This window comes from Chiloscyllium plagiosum, unplaced genomic scaffold (genome assembly GCF_037043375.1).
Source record: "Chiloscyllium plagiosum isolate Xiang-an unplaced genomic scaffold, Cpla_swu_hap1 HiC_scaffold_38, whole genome shotgun sequence".
NCBI lineage: Eukaryota > Metazoa > Chordata > Chondrichthyes > Orectolobiformes > Hemiscylliidae > Chiloscyllium > Chiloscyllium plagiosum.
In genome coordinates, this window is record NW_028270176.1 from 10,780,568 (window position 1) to 10,796,726 (window position 16,159).

The window sequence follows — 16,159 nt, forward strand, 5'->3', positions numbered from 1 at the left end:
ACTAACACAGGGACTCAGTGTGCCTACAGACTAACACAGGGACTCAGTGTGAGTGCAGACTAACACAGGGACTCAGTGTGAGTGCAGACTAACACAGGGACTCAGTGTGAGTGCAGTCCAACACAGGGACTCAGTGTGCCTACAGACTAACACAGGGACTCAGTGTGAGTGCAGACTAACAGAGGGACTCAGTGTGAGTGCAGACTAACACAGGGACACAGTGTGCTTCCAGACTAACACAGGGACTCAGTGTGAGTGCAGACTAACAGAGGGACTCAGTGTGAGTGCAGACTAACACAGGGACACAGTGTGCCTCCAGACTAACACAGGGACTCAGTGTGAGTGCAGACTAACAGAGGGACTCAGTGTGAGTGCAGACTAAAACAGGGACTCAGTGTGCCTACAGACTAACACAGGTACACAGTGTGCCAACGGACTAACACAGGGTCTCAGTGTGAGTGCAGACTAACACAGGGACTCAGTGTGAGTGCAGACTAACACAGGGACTCAGTGTGAGTGCAGACTAACACAGGGACTCAGAGTGCCTACTGACTAACACAGGGACTCAGTGTGAGTGCAGACTAACACAGGGACTCAGTGTGAGTACAGACTAACACAGGGACTCAGTGTGAGTGCAGACTAACACAGGGTCTCAGTGTGAGTGCAGACTAACACAGGGACTCAGTGTGAGTGCAGACTAACACAGGGACTCAGTGTGAGTGCAGTCGAACACAGGGACACAGTGTGCCTACAGACTAACACAGGGACTCAGTGTGAGTGCAGACTAACACAGGGACTCAATGTGAGTGCAGACTAACAGAGGGGCTCAGTGTGAGTGCAGACTAATGCAGGGACTCAGTGTGCCTACAGACTAACACAGGGACTCAGTGTGAGTGCAGACTAACACAGGGACTCAGTGTGCCTACAGACTAACACAGGGACACAGTGTGAGTACAGACTAACACAGGGACTCAGTGTGAGTACAGACTAACACAGGGACACAGTGTGAGTGCAGACTAACACAGGGACACAGTGTGCCTACAGACTGACACGGGGAGTCAGTGTGAGTGCAGACTAACACAGGGACTCTGTGTGCCTACAGACTAACATCGGGACTCAGTGTGAGTGCAGACTAACACAGGGACTCAGTGTGAGTGCAGACTAACACAGGGACTCAGTGTGAGTGCAGACTAACACAGGGACTCAGAGGGAGTGCAGACTAACACAGGGACTCTGTGTGCCTACAGACTAACACAGGGACTCAGTGTGAGTGCAGACTAACACAGGGACTCAGTGTGAGTACAGACTAACACAGGGACACAGTGTGCCTACAGACTAACACAGGGACTCAGTGTGCCTACAGACTAACACAGGGACTCAGTGTGCCTACAGACTAACACAGGGACTCAGTGTGCCTTCAGACTAACACAGGGACTCAGTGTGAGTGCAGACTAACACAGGGACTCAGTGTGAGTGCAGACTAACACAGGGACTCAGTGTGAGTGCAGACTAACACAGGGACTCAGTGTGAGTACAGACTAACACAGGGACACAGTGTGCCTACAGACTAACACAGGGACTCAGTGTGAGTGCAGACTAACACAGGGACACAGTGTGCCTACAGACTGACACGGGGAGTCAGTGTGAGTGCAGACTAACACAGGGACACAGTGTGAGTGCAGACTAACACAGGGACTCAGTGTGCCTCCAGACTAACACAGGGACACAGTGTGCCTACAGACTAACACAGGGACTCAGTGTGAGTGCAGACTAACACAGGGACTCAGTGTGAGTGCAGACTAACACAGGGACTCAGAGTGCCTACTGACTAACACAGGGACTCAGTGTGAGTGCAGACTAACACAGGGACTCAGTGTGAGTACAGACTAACACAGGGACTCATTGTGAGTGCAGACTAACACAGGGTCTCAGTGTGAGTGCAGACTAACACAGGGACTCAGTGGGAGTGCAGACTAACACAGGGACTCAGTGTGAGTGCAGACTAACACAGGGACTCAGTGTGCCTACAGACTAACACAGGGACTCAGTGTGAGTGCAGATTAACACAGGGACTCAGTGTGAGTGCAGACTAACACAGGGACTCAGTGTGAGTGCAGACTAAAACAGGGACTCAGAGTGAGTGCAGACTAACACAGGGACTCAGTGTGAGTGCAGACTAACACAGGGACTCAGTGTGAGTGCAGACTAACACAGGGACTCAGTGTGAGTGCAGACTAACACAGGGACTCAGAGTGCCTACAGACTAACACAGGTACACAGTGTGCCTACTGACTAACACAGGGACTCAGTGTGAGTGCAGACTAACACAGGGACGCAGTGTGCTTACAGACTAAAATAGGGACTCAGTGTGAGAGCAGACTAACACAGGGACACCGTGTGCCTACAGACTAACACAGGGACTCAGTGTGAGTACAGACTAACACAGGGACTCAGTGTGCCTACAGACGAACACAGGGACTCAGTGTGAGTGCAGACTAACACAGGGACTCAATGTGAGTGCAGACTAACACAGGGACTCAGTGTGAGTGCAGACTAACACAGGGACTCAGTGTGCCCACAGACTAACACAGGGAGAAAGGGTGCCTGCAGACTAACACAGGGACTCAGTGTGAGTGCAGACTAACACAGGGACTCAGTGTGCCTACAGACGAACACAGGGACTCAGTGTGACTACAGACTAACACAGGGACTCAGTGTGAGTACAGACTAACACAGGGACTCAGTGTGAGTGCAGACTAACACAGGGACACAGTGTGAGTGCAGACTAACACAGGGACTCAGTGTGAGTACAGACTAACACAGGGACACAGTGTGAGTGCAGACTCACACAGGGACTCACTGTGAGTACAGACTAACACAGGGACACAGTGTGAGTGCAGACTAACACAGGGACACAGTGTGCCTACAGACTGACACGGGGAGTCAGTGTGAGTGCAGACTAACACAGGGACTCAGTGTGCCTACAGACTAACACAGGGACACAGTGTGAGTGCAGACTAACACAGGGACACAGTGTGCCTACAGACTGACACGGGGAGTCAGTGTGAGTGCAGACTAACACAGGGACTCAGTGTGCCTACAGACTAACACAGGGACACAGTGTGAGTGCAGACTAACACAGGGACTCAGTGTGAGTGCAGACGAACACTGCGACACAGTGTGCCTACAGACTAACACAGGGACTCAGTGTGAGTGCAGACTAACACAGGGACTCAGTGTGAGTGCAGACTAACACAGGGACTCAGTGTGAGTACAGACTAACACAGGGACACAGTGTGAGTGCAGACTAAAACAGGGACACAGTGTGCCTACAGACTGACACGGGGAGTCAGTGTGAGTGCAGACTAACACAGGGACTCAGTGTGCCTCCACACTAACACAGGTACACAGTGTGAGTGCAGACTACACAGGGACTCAGTGTGAGTGCAGACTAACACAGGGACTCAGTGTGCCTACAGACTAACACAGGGTCTCAGTGTGAGTGCAGACTAACACAGGGACTCAGTGTGAGTGCAGACTAACACAGGGACTCAGTGTGAGTGCAGTCCAACACAGGGACTCAGTGTGCCTACAGACTAACACAGGGACTCAGTGTGAGTGCAGACTAACAGAGGGACTCAGTGTGAGTGCAGACTAACACAGGGACACAGTGTGCTTCCAGACTAACACAGGGACTCAGTGTGAGTGCAGACTAACAGAGGGACTCAGTGTGAGTGCAGACTAACACAGGGACACAGTGTGCCTCCAGACTAACACAGGGACTCAGTGTGAGTGCAGACTAACAGAGGGACTCAGTGTGAGTGCAGACTAAAACAGGGACTCAGTGTGCCTACAGACTAACACAGGTACACAGTGTGCCAACGGACTAACACAGGGTCTCAGTGTGAGTGCAGACTAACACAGGGACTCAGTGTGAGTGCAGACTAACACAGGGACTCAGTGTGAGTGCAGACTAACACAGGGACTCAGAGTGCCTACTGACTAACACAGGGACTCAGTGTGAGTGCAGACTAACACAGGGACTCAGTGTGAGTACAGACTAACACAGGGACTCAGTGTGAGTGCAGACTAACACAGGGTCTCAGTGTGAGTGCAGACTAACACAGGGACTCAGTGTGAGTGCAGACTAACACAGGGACTCAGTGTGAGTGCAGACGAACACTGCGACACAGTGTGCCTACAGACTAACACAGGGACTCAGTGTGAGTGCAGACTAACACAGGGACTCAGTGTGAGTGCAGACTAACACAGGGACTCAATGTGAGTGCAGACTAACAGAGGGGCACAGTGTGAGTGCAGACTAATGCAGGGACTCAGTGTGCCTACAGACTAACACAGGGACTCAGTGTGAGTGCAGACTAACACAGGGACTCAGTGTGCCTACAGACTAACACAGGGACACAGTGTGAGTACAGACTAACACAGGGACTCAGTGTGAGTACAGACTAACACAGGGACACAGTGTGAGTGCAGACTAACACAGGGACACAGTGTGCCTACAGACTGACACTGGGAGTCAGTGTGAGTGCAGACTAACACAGGGACTCTGTGTGCCTACAGACTAACATAGGGACTCAGTGTGAGTGCAGACTAACACAGGGACTCAGTGTGAGTGCAGACTAACACAGGGACTCAGTGTGAGTGCAGACTAACACAGGGACTCAGAGGGAGTGCAGACTAACACAGGGACTCTGTGTGCCTACAGACTAACACAGGGACTCAGTGTGAGTGCAGACTAACACAGGGACTCAGTGTGAGTACAGACTAACACAGGGACACAGTGTGCCTACAGAATAACACAGGGACTCAGTGTGCCTACAGACTAACACAGGGACTCAGTGTGCCTACAGACTAACACAGGGACTCAGTGTGCCTTCAGACTAACACAGGGACTCAGTGTGAGTGCAGACTAACACAGGGACTCAGTGTGAGTGCAGACTAACACAGGGACTCAGTGTGAGTGCAGACTAACACAGGGACTCAGTGTGAGTACAGACTAACACAGGGACACAGTGTGCCTACAGACTAACACAGGGACTCAGTGTGAGTGCAGACTAACACAGGGACACAGTGTGCCTACAGACTGACACGGGGAGTCAGTGTGAGTGCAGACTAACACAGGGACACAGTGTGAGTGCAGACTAACACAGGGACTCAGTGTGCCTCCAGACTAACACAGGGACACAGTGTGCCTACAGACTAACACAGGGACTCAGTGTGAGTGCAGACTAACACAGGGACTCAGTGTGAGTGCAGACTAACACAGGGACTCAGAGTGCCTACTGACTAACACAGGGACTCAGTGTGAGTGCAGACTAACACAGGGTCTCAGTGTGAGTGCAGACTAACACAGGGACTCAGTGGGAGTGCAGACTAACACAGGGACTCAGTGTGAGTGCAGACTAACACAGGGACTCAGTGTGCCTACAGACTAACACAGGGACTCAGTGTGAGTGCAGACTAACACAGGGACTCAGTGTGAGTGCAGACTAACACAGGGACTCAGTGTGAGTGCAGACTAAAACAGGGACTCAGAGTGAGTGCAGACTAACACAGGGACTCAGTGGGAGTGCAGACTAACACAGGGACTCAGTGTGAGTGCAGACTTACACAGGGACTCAATGGGAGTGCAGACTAACACAGGGACTCAGTGTGAGTGCAGACTAACACAGGGACTCAGTGTGAGTGCAGACTAACACAGGGACTCAGAGTGCCTACAGACTAACACAGGTACACAGTGTGCCTACTGACTAACACAGGGACTCAGTGTGAGTGCAGACTAACACAGGGACGCAGTGTGCTTACAGACTAACATAGGGACTCAGTGTGAGAGCAGACTAACACAGGGACTCAGTGTGCCTACAGACTAACACAGGGACTCAGTGTGAGTACAGACTAACACAGGGACTCAGTGTGCCTACAGACGAACACAGGGACTCAGTGTGAGTGCAGACTAACACAGGGACTCAATGTGAGTGCAGACTAACACAGGGACTCAGTGTGAGTGCAGACTAACACAGGGACTCAGTGTGCCCACAGACTAACACAGGGAGAAAGGGTGCCTGCAGACTAACACAGGGACTCAGTGTGAGTGCAGACTAACACAGGGACTCAGTGTGCCTACAGACGAACACAGGGACTCAGTGTGCCTACAGACTAACACAGGGACTCAGTGTGAGTACAGACTAACACAGGGACTCAGTGTGAGTGCAGACTAACACAGGGACACAGTGTGAGTGCAGACTAACACAGGGACTCAGTGTGAGTACAGACTAACACAGGGACACAGTGTGAGTGCAGACTCACACAGGGACTCAGTGTGAGTACAGACTAACACAGGGACACAGTGTGAGTGCAGACTAACACAGGGACACAGTGTGCCTACAGACTGACACGGGGAGTCAGTGTGAGTGCAGACTAACACAGGGACTCAGTGTGCCTACAGACTAACACAGGGACACAGTGTGAGTGCAGACTAACACAGGGACACAGTGTGCCTACAGACTGACACGGGGAGTCAGTGTGAGTGCAGACTAACACAGGAACTCAGTGTGCCTACAGACTAACACAGGGACACAGTGTGAGTGCAGACTAACACAGGGAATCAGTGTGAGTGCAGACGAACACAGGGACTCAGTGTGAGTGCAGTCCAACACAGGGACTCAGTGTGCCTACAGACTAACACAGGGACTCAGTGTGAGTGCAGACTAACACAGGGACTCAGTGTGCCTACAGACTGACACGGGGAGTCAGTGTGCCTACAGACTAACACAGGGACTCAGTGTGAGTGCAGACTAACACCGGGACTCAGTGTGAGTGCAGTCCAACACAGGGACTCAGTGTGCCTACAGACTAACACAGGGACTCAGTGTGAGTGCAGACTAACACAGGGACACAGTGTGCCAACGGACTAAAACAGGGACTCAGTGTGAGTGCAGACTAACACAGGGACTCAGTGTGAGTGCAGACTAACACAGGGACTCAGTGTGCCTACAGACTAACACAGGGACTCAGTGTGCCTACAGACTAACACAGGGACTCAGTGTGAGTGCAGACTAACACAGGGACTCAGTGTGAGTGCAGTCCAACACAGGGACTCAGTGTGCCTACAGACTAACACAGGGACTCAGTGTGAGTGCAGTCCAACACAGGGACTCAGTGTGCCTACAGACTAACACAGGGACTCAGTGTGAGTGCAGACTAACACAGGGACTCAGTGTGCCTACAGACTGACACGGGGAGTCAGTGTGCCTACAGACTAACACAGGGACTCAGTGTGAGTGCAGTCCAACACAGGGACTCAGTGTGCCTACAGACTAACACAGGGACTCAGTGTGAGTGCAGACTAACACAGGGACACAGTGTGCCAACGGACTAAAACAGGGACTCAGTGTGAGTGCAGACTAACACAGGGACTCAGTGTGAGTGCAGACTAACACAGGGACTCAGTGTGCCTACAGACTAACACAGGGACTCAGTGTGCCTACAGACTAACACAGGGACTCAGTGTGAGTGCAGACTAACACAGGGACTCAGTGTGAGTGCAGTCCAACACAGGGACTCAGTGTGCCTACAGACTAACACAGGGACTCAGTGTGAGTGCAGACTAACACAGGGACACAGTGTGCCAACGGACTAAAACAGGGACTCAGTGTGAGTGCAGACTAACACAGGGACTCAGTGTGCCTACAGACTGACACGGGGAGTCAGTGTGAGTGCAGACTAACACAGGGACTCAGTGTGCCTCCAGACTAACACAGGGACACAGTGTGCCTACAGACTAACACAGGGACTCAGTGTGCCTACAGACTAACACAGGGACTCAGTGTGAGTGCAGACTAACACAGGTACTCAGTGTGAGTGCAGAATAACACAGGGACTCAGTGGGAGTGCAGACTAACACAGGGACTCAGTGTGAGTGCAGACTTACACAGGGACTCAATGGGAGTGCAGACTAACACAGGGACTCAGTGTGAGTGCAGACTAACACAGGGACTCAGTGTGAGTGCAGACTAACACAGGGACTCAGAGTGCCTACAGACTAACACAGGTACACAGTGTGCCTACTGACTAACACAGGGACTCAGTGTGAGTGCAGACTAACACAGGGACGCAGTGTGCTTACAGACTAACATAGGGACTCAGTGTGAGAGCAGACTAACACAGGGACTCAGTGTGCCTACAGACTAACACAGGGACTCAGTGTGAGTACAGACTAACACAGGGACTCAGTGTGCCTACAGACGAACACAGAGACTCAGTGTGAGTGCAGACTAACACAGGGACTCAGTGTGAGTGCAGACTAACACAGGGACTCAGTGTGAGTGCAGACTAACACAGGGACTCAGTGTGCCCACAGACTAACACAGGGAGAAAGGGTGCCTGCAGACTAACACAGGGACTCAGTGTGAGTGCAGACTAACACAGGGACTCAGTGTGCCTACAGACGAACACAGGGACTCAGTGTGCCTACAGACTAACACAGGGACTCAGTGTGAGTACAGACTAACACAGGGACTCAGTGTGAGTGCAGACTAACACAGGGACACAGTGTGAGTGCAGACTAACACAGGGACTCAGTGTGAGTACAGACTAACACAGGGACACAGTGTGAGTGCAGACTCACACAGGGACTCAGTGTGAGTACAGACTAACACAGGGACACAGTGTGAGTGCAGACTAACACAGGGACACAGTGTGCCTCCAGACTGACACGGTGAGTCAGTGTGAGTGCAGACTAACACAGGGACTCAGTGTGCCTACAGACTAACACAGGGACACAGTGTGAGTGCAGACTAACACAGGGACACAGTGTGCCTACAGACTGACACGGGGAGTCAGTGTGAGTGCAGACTAACACAGGGACTCAGTGTGCCTACAGACTAACACAGGGACACAGTGTGAGTGCAGACTAACACAGGGACTCAGTGTGAGTGCAGACGAACACTGCGACACAGTGTGCCTACAGACTAACACAGGGACTCAGTGTGAGTGCAGACTAACACAGGGACTCAGTGTGAGTGCAGACTAACACAGGGACTCAGTGTGAGTGCAGACTAACACAGGGACTCAGTGTGCCTACAGACTAACACAGGGACTCAGTGTGCCTACAGACTAACACAGGGACTCAGTGTGAGTGCAGACTAACACAGGGACTCAGTGTGAGTGCAGTCCAACACAGGGACTCAGTGTGCCTACAGACTAACACAGGGACTCAGTGTGAGTGCAGACTAACACAGGGACACAGTGTGCCAACGGACTAAAACAGGGACTCAGTGTGAGTGCAGACTAACACAGGGACTCAGTGTGCCTACAGACTGACACGGGGAGTCAGTGTGCCTACAGACTAACACAGGGACTCAGTGTGAGTGCAGACTAACACCGGGACTCAGTGTGAGTGCAGTCCAACACAGGGACTCAGTGTGCCTCCAGACTAACACAGGGACACAGTGTGCCAACGGACTAAAACAGGGACTCAGTGTGAGTGCAGACTAACACAGGGACTCAGTGTGAGTGCAGACTAACACAGGGACTCAGTGTGCCTACAGACTAACACTGGGACTCAGTGTGCCTACAGACTAACACAGGGACTCAGTGTGAGTGCAGACTAACACAGGGACTCAGTGTGAGTGCAGTCCAACACAGGGACTCAGTGTGCCTACAGACTAACACAGGGACTCAGTGTGAGTGCAGACTAACACAGGGACACAGTGTGCCAACGGACTAAAACAGGGACTCAGTCTGAGTGCAGACTAACACAGGGACTCAGTGTGCCTACAGACTGACACGGGGAGTCAGTGTGAGTGCAGACTAACACAGGGACTCAGTGTGCCTCCAGACTAACACAGGGACACAGTGTGCCTACAGACTAACACAGGGACTCAGTGTGCCTACAGACTAACACAGGGACTCAGTGTGAGTGCAGACTAACACAGGGACTCAGTGTGAGTGCAGAATAACACAGGGACTCAGTGGGAGTGCAGACTAACACAGGGACTCAGTGTGAGTGCAGACTAACACAGGGACTCAGTGTGAGTGCAAACTAACACAGGGACTCAGAGTGCCTACAGACTAACACAGGGACACAGTGTGCCTACAGAGTGACACGGGGAGTCAGTGTGAGTGCAGACTAACACAGGGACTCAGAGTGCGTACAGACTAACACAGGTACACAGTGTGCCTACTGACTAACACAGGGACTCAGTGTGAGTGCAGACTAACACAGGGACTCAGAATGAGTGCAGACTAACACAGGGACTCAGTGTGAGTGCAGACTAACACAGGGACTCAGTGTGAGTGCAGACTAACACAGGGACGCAGTGTGCCTACAGACTAACATAGGGACTCAGTGTGAGTGCAGACTAACACAGGGACTCAGTGTGAGTGCAGACTAACACAGGGACTCAGTGTGAGTGCAGACTAACACAGGGACTCTGTGTGCCTACAGACTAACACAGGGACTCAGTGTGAGTGCAGACTAACACAGGGACTCAGTGTGAGTGCAGACTAACACAGGGGCACAGTGTGCCTACAGACTAACACAGGGACTCAGTGTGCCTACAGACTAACACAGGGACTCAGTGTGCCTACAGACTAACACAGGGACTCAGTGTGCCTTCAGACTAACACAGGGACTCAGTGTGAGTGCAGACTAACACAGGGACTCAGTGTGAGTGCAGAATAACACAGGGACTCAGTGGGAGTGCAGACTAACACAGGGACTCAGTGTGAGTGCAGACTAACACAGGGACTCAGTGTGAGTGCAAACTAACACAGGGACTCAGAGTGCCTACAGACTAACACAGGGACACAGTGTGCCTACAGAGTGACACGGGGAGTCAGTGTGAGTGCAGACTAACACAGGGACTCAGAGTGCGTACAGACTAACACAGGTACACAGTGTGCCTACTGACTAACACAGGGACTCAGTGTGAGTGCAGACTAACACAGGGACTCAGAATGAGTGCAGACTAACACAGGGACTCAGTGTGAGTGCAGACTAACACAGGGACTCAGTGTGAGTGCAGACTAACACAGGGACGCAGTGTGCCTACAGACTAACATAGGGACTCAGTGTGAGTGCAGACTAACACAGGGACTCAGTGTGAGTGCAGACTAACACAGGGACTCAGTGTGAGTGCAGACTAACACAGGGACTCTGTGTGCCTACAGACTAACACAGGGACTCAGTGTGAGTGCAGACTAACACAGGGACTCAGTGTGAGTGCAGACTAACACAGGGGCACAGTGTGCCTACAGACTAACACAGGGACTCAGTGTGCCTACAGACTAACACAGGGACTCAGTGTGCCTACAGACTAACACAGGGACTCAGTGTGCCTTCAGACTAACACAGGGACTCAGTGTGAGTGCAGACTAACACAGGGACTCAGTGTGAGTGCAGACTAACACAGGGACTCAGTGTGAGTGCAGACTAACACAGGGACACAGTGTGCCTACAGACTAACACAGGGACTCAGTGTGCCTACAGACTAACACAGGGACACAGTGTGAGTGCAGACTAACACAGGGACTCAATGTGAGTGCAGACTAACAGAGGGGCTCAGTGTGAGTGCAGACTAATGCAGGGAATCAGTGTGCCTCCAGACTAACACAGGGACACAGTGTGCCTACAGACTAACACAGGGACTCAGTGTGAGTGCAGACTAACACAGGGACTCAGTGTGAGTGCAGACTAACACAGGGACTCAGTGTGCCTACTGACTAACACAGGGACTCAGTGTGAGTGCAGACTAACACAGGGACTCAGTGTGAGTACAGACTAACACAGGGACTCAGTGTGAGTGCAGACTAACACAGAGACTCAGTGTGAGTGCAGACTAACACAGGGACACAGTGTGCCAACGGACTAAAACAGGGACTCAGTGTGAGTGCAGACTAACACAGGGACTCAGTGTGCCTACAGACTGACACGGGGAGTCAGTGTGCCTACAGACTAACACAGGGACTCAGTGTGAGTGCAGACTAACACCGGGACTCAGTGTGAGTGCAGTCCAACACAGGGACTCAGTGTGCCTCCAGACTAACACAGGGACACAGTGTGCCAACGGACTAAAACAGGGACTCAGTGTGAGTGCAGACTAACACAGGGACTCAGTGTGAGTGCAGACTAACACAGGGACTCAGTGTGCCTACAGACTAACACAGGGACTCAGTGTGCCTACAGACTAACACAGGGACTCAGTGTGAGTGCAGACTAACACAGGGACTCAGTGTGAGTGCAGTCCAACACAGGGACTCAGTGTGCCTACAGACTAACACAGGGACTCAGTGTGAGTGCAGACTAACACAGGGACACAGTGTGCCAACGGACTAAAGCAGGGACTCAGTGTGAGTGCAGACTAACACAGGGACTCAGTGTGCCTACAGACTGACACGGGGAGTCAGTGTGAGTGCAGACTAACACAGGGACTCAGTGTGCCTCCAGACTAACACAGGGACACAGTGTGCCTACAGACTAACACAGGGACTCAGTGTGCCTACAGACTAACACAGGGACTCAGTGTGAGTGCAGACTAACACAGGGACTCAGTGTGAGTGCAGAATAACACAGGGACTCAGTGGGAGTGCAGACTAACACAGGGACTCAGTGTGAGTGCAGACTAACACAGGGACTCAGTGTGAGTGCAAACTAACACAGGGACTCAGTGTGCCTACAGACTAACACAGGGACACAGTGTGAGTGTAGACTAACACAGGGACTCAGTGTGAGTACAGACTAACACAGGGACTCAGTGTGAGTGCAGCCTAACACAGGGAGTCAGTGTGCCTACAGACTAACACAGGGACACAGTGTGAGTGCAGACTAACACAGGGACTCAGTGTGAGTGCAGACTAACACAGGGACACAGTGTGAGTGCAGACTAAAACAGGGACTCAGAGTGAGTGCAGACTAACACAGGGACTCAGTGGGAGTGCAGACTAACACAGGGACTCAGTGTGCCTACAGACTAACACAGGGACTCAGTGTGAGTGCAGACTAACACAGGGACTCAGTGTGCCTACAGACTAACACAGGGACACAGTGTGAGTGCAGACTAACACAGGGACACAGTGTGAGTACAGACTAACACAGGGACTCAGTGTGAGTGCAGACTAACACAGGGACACAGTGTGCCTACAGACTGACACGGGGAGTCAGTGTGAGTGCAGACTAACACAGGGACGCAGTGTGCCTACAGACTAACATAGGGACTCAGTGTGAGTGCAGACTAACACAGGGACTCAGTGTGAGTGCAGACCAACACAGGGACTCAGTGTGAGTGCAGACTAACACAGGGACACAGAGGGAGTGCAGACTAACACAGGGACTCTGTGTGCCTACAGACTAACACAGGGACTCAGTGTGAGTGCAGACTAACACAGGGACTCAGTGTGAGTACAGACTAACACAGGGACACAGTGTGCCTACAGACTAACACAGGGACTCAGTGTGCCTACAGACTAACACAGGGACTCAGTGTGCCTACAGACTAACACAGGGACTCAGTGTGCCTTCAGACTAACACAGGGACTCAGTGTGAGTGCAGACTAACACAGGGACTCAGTGTGAGTGCAGACTAACACAGGGACTCAGTGTGAGTGTAGACTAACACAGGGACTCAGTGTAAGTACAGACTAACACAGGGACACAGTGTGCCTACAGACTAACACAGGGACTCACTGTGAGTGCAGACTAACACAGGGACACAGTGTGCCTACAGACTGACACGGGGAGTCAGTGTGAGTGCAGACTAACACAGGTACACAGTGTGAGTGCAGACTAACACAGGGACTCAGTGTGCCTCCAGACTAACACAGGGACACAGTGTGCCTACAGACTAACACAGGGACTCAGTGTGAGTGCAGACTAACACAGGGACTCAGTGTGAGTGCAGACTAACACAGGGACTCAGTGTGCCTACTGACTAACACAGGGACTCAGTGTGAGTGCAGACGAACACAGGGACTCAGTGTGAGTACAGACTAACACAGTGACTCAGTGTGAGTGCAGACTAACACAGAGACTCAGTGTGAGTGCAGACTAACACAGGGACTCAGAGTGCCTACTGACTAACACAGGGACTCAGTGTGAGTGCAGACTAACACAGGGACTCAGTGTGAGTACAGACTAACACAGGGACTCAGTGTGAGTGCAGCCTAACACAGGGAGTCAGTGTGCCTACAGACTAACACAGGGACACAGTGTGAGTGCAGACTAACACAGGGACTCAGTGTGAGTGCAGACTAACACAGGGACACAGTGTGAGTGCAGACTAAAACAGGGACTCAGAGTGAGTGCAGACTAACACAGGGACTCAGTGGGAGTGCAGACTAACACAGGGACTCAGTGTGAGTGCAGACTTACACAGGGACTCAGTGGGAGTGCAGACTAACACAGGGACTCAGTGTGAGTGCAGACTAACACAGGGACTCAGTGTGAGTGCAGACTAACACAGGGACTCAGAGTGCCTACAGACTAACACAGGTACACAGTGTGCCTACTGACTAACACAGGGACTCAGTGTGAGTGCAGACTAACACAGGGACGCAGTGTGCTTACAGACTAAAATAGGGACTCAGTGTGAGAGCAGACTAGCACAGGGACTCAGTGTGCCTACAGACTAACACAGGGACTCAGTGTGAGTACAGACTAACACAGGGACTCAGTGTGCCTACAGACGAACACAGGGACTCAGTGTGAGTGCAGAGTAACACAGGGACTCAATGTGAGTGCAGACTAACACAGGGACTCAGTGTGAGTGCAGACTAACACAGGGACTCAGTGTGAGTGCAGACTAACACAGGGACACCGTGTGCCTACAGACTAACACAGAGACTCAGTGTGAGTGCAGACTACCACAGGGACACAGTGTGAGTGCAGACGAACACAGGGACTCTGTGTGAGTGCAGACTAACACAGGGACTCAGTGTGCCTACAGACGAACACAGGGACTCAGTGTGCCTACAGACTAACACAGGGACTCAGTGTGAGTACAGACTAACACAGGGACTCAGTGTGAGTGCAGACTAACACAGGGACTCTGTGTGAGTGCAGACTAACACAGGGACTCAGTGTGCCTACAGACGAACACAGGGACTCAGTGTGCCTACAGACTAACACAGGGACTCAGTGTGAGTACAGACTAACACAGGGACTCAGTGTGAGTGCAGACTAACACAGGGACACAGTGTGCCAACGGACTAAAACAGGGACTCAGTGTGAGTGCAGACTAACACAGGGACACAGTGTGAGTGCAGACTCACACAGGGACTCAGTGTGAGTACAGACTAACACAGGGACACAGTGTGAGTGCAGACTAACACAGGGACACAGTGTGCCTACAGACTGACACGGGGAGTCAGTGTGAGTGCAGACTAACACAGGGACTCAGTGTGCCTCCAGACTAACACAGGGACACAGTGTGAGTGCAGACTAACACAGGGACTCAGTGTGAGTGCAGACTAACACTGCGACACAGTGTGCCTGCAGACTAACACAGGGACTCAGTGTGAGTGCAGACTAACACAGGGACTCTGTGTGAGTGCAGACTAACACAGGGACTCAGTGTGCCTACAGACGAACACAGGGACTCAGTGTGCCTACAGACTAACACAGGGACTCAGTGTGAGTACAGACTAACACAGGGACTCAGTGTGAGTGCAGACTAACACAGGGACTCTGTGTGAGTGCAGACTAACACAGGGACTCAGTGTGCCTACAGACGAACACAGGGACTCAGTGTGCCTACAGACTAACACAGGGACTCAGTGTGAGTACAGACTAACACAGGGACTCAGTGTGAGTGCAGACTAACACAGGGACTCTGTGTGAGTGCAGACTAACACAGGGACTCAGTGTGCCTACAGACGAACACAGGGACTCAGTGTGCCTACAGACTAACACAGGGACTCAGTGTGAGTACAGACTAACACAGGGACTCAGTGTGAGTGCAGACTAACACAGGGACTCTGTGTGAGTGCAGACTAACACAGGGACTCAGTGTGCCTACAGACGAACACAGGGACTCAGTGTGCCTACAGACTAACACAGGGACTCAGTGTGAGTACAGACTAACACAGGGACTCAGTGTGAGTGCAGACGAACACAGGGACTCAGTGTGAGTGCAGACTAACA

At 52.0% G+C, this 16,159-nt stretch overlaps 1 protein-coding gene across 1 annotated transcript in view; it reads right to left on the minus strand.

Moving 5' to 3' along the window:
- Nucleotides 1-16,159, minus strand: part of pou2f2b (POU class 2 homeobox 2b) — a 333,861-nt gene that overhangs the window by 164,828 nt on the left and 152,874 nt on the right. The gene's annotated exons all lie outside the window — the stretch shown is intronic.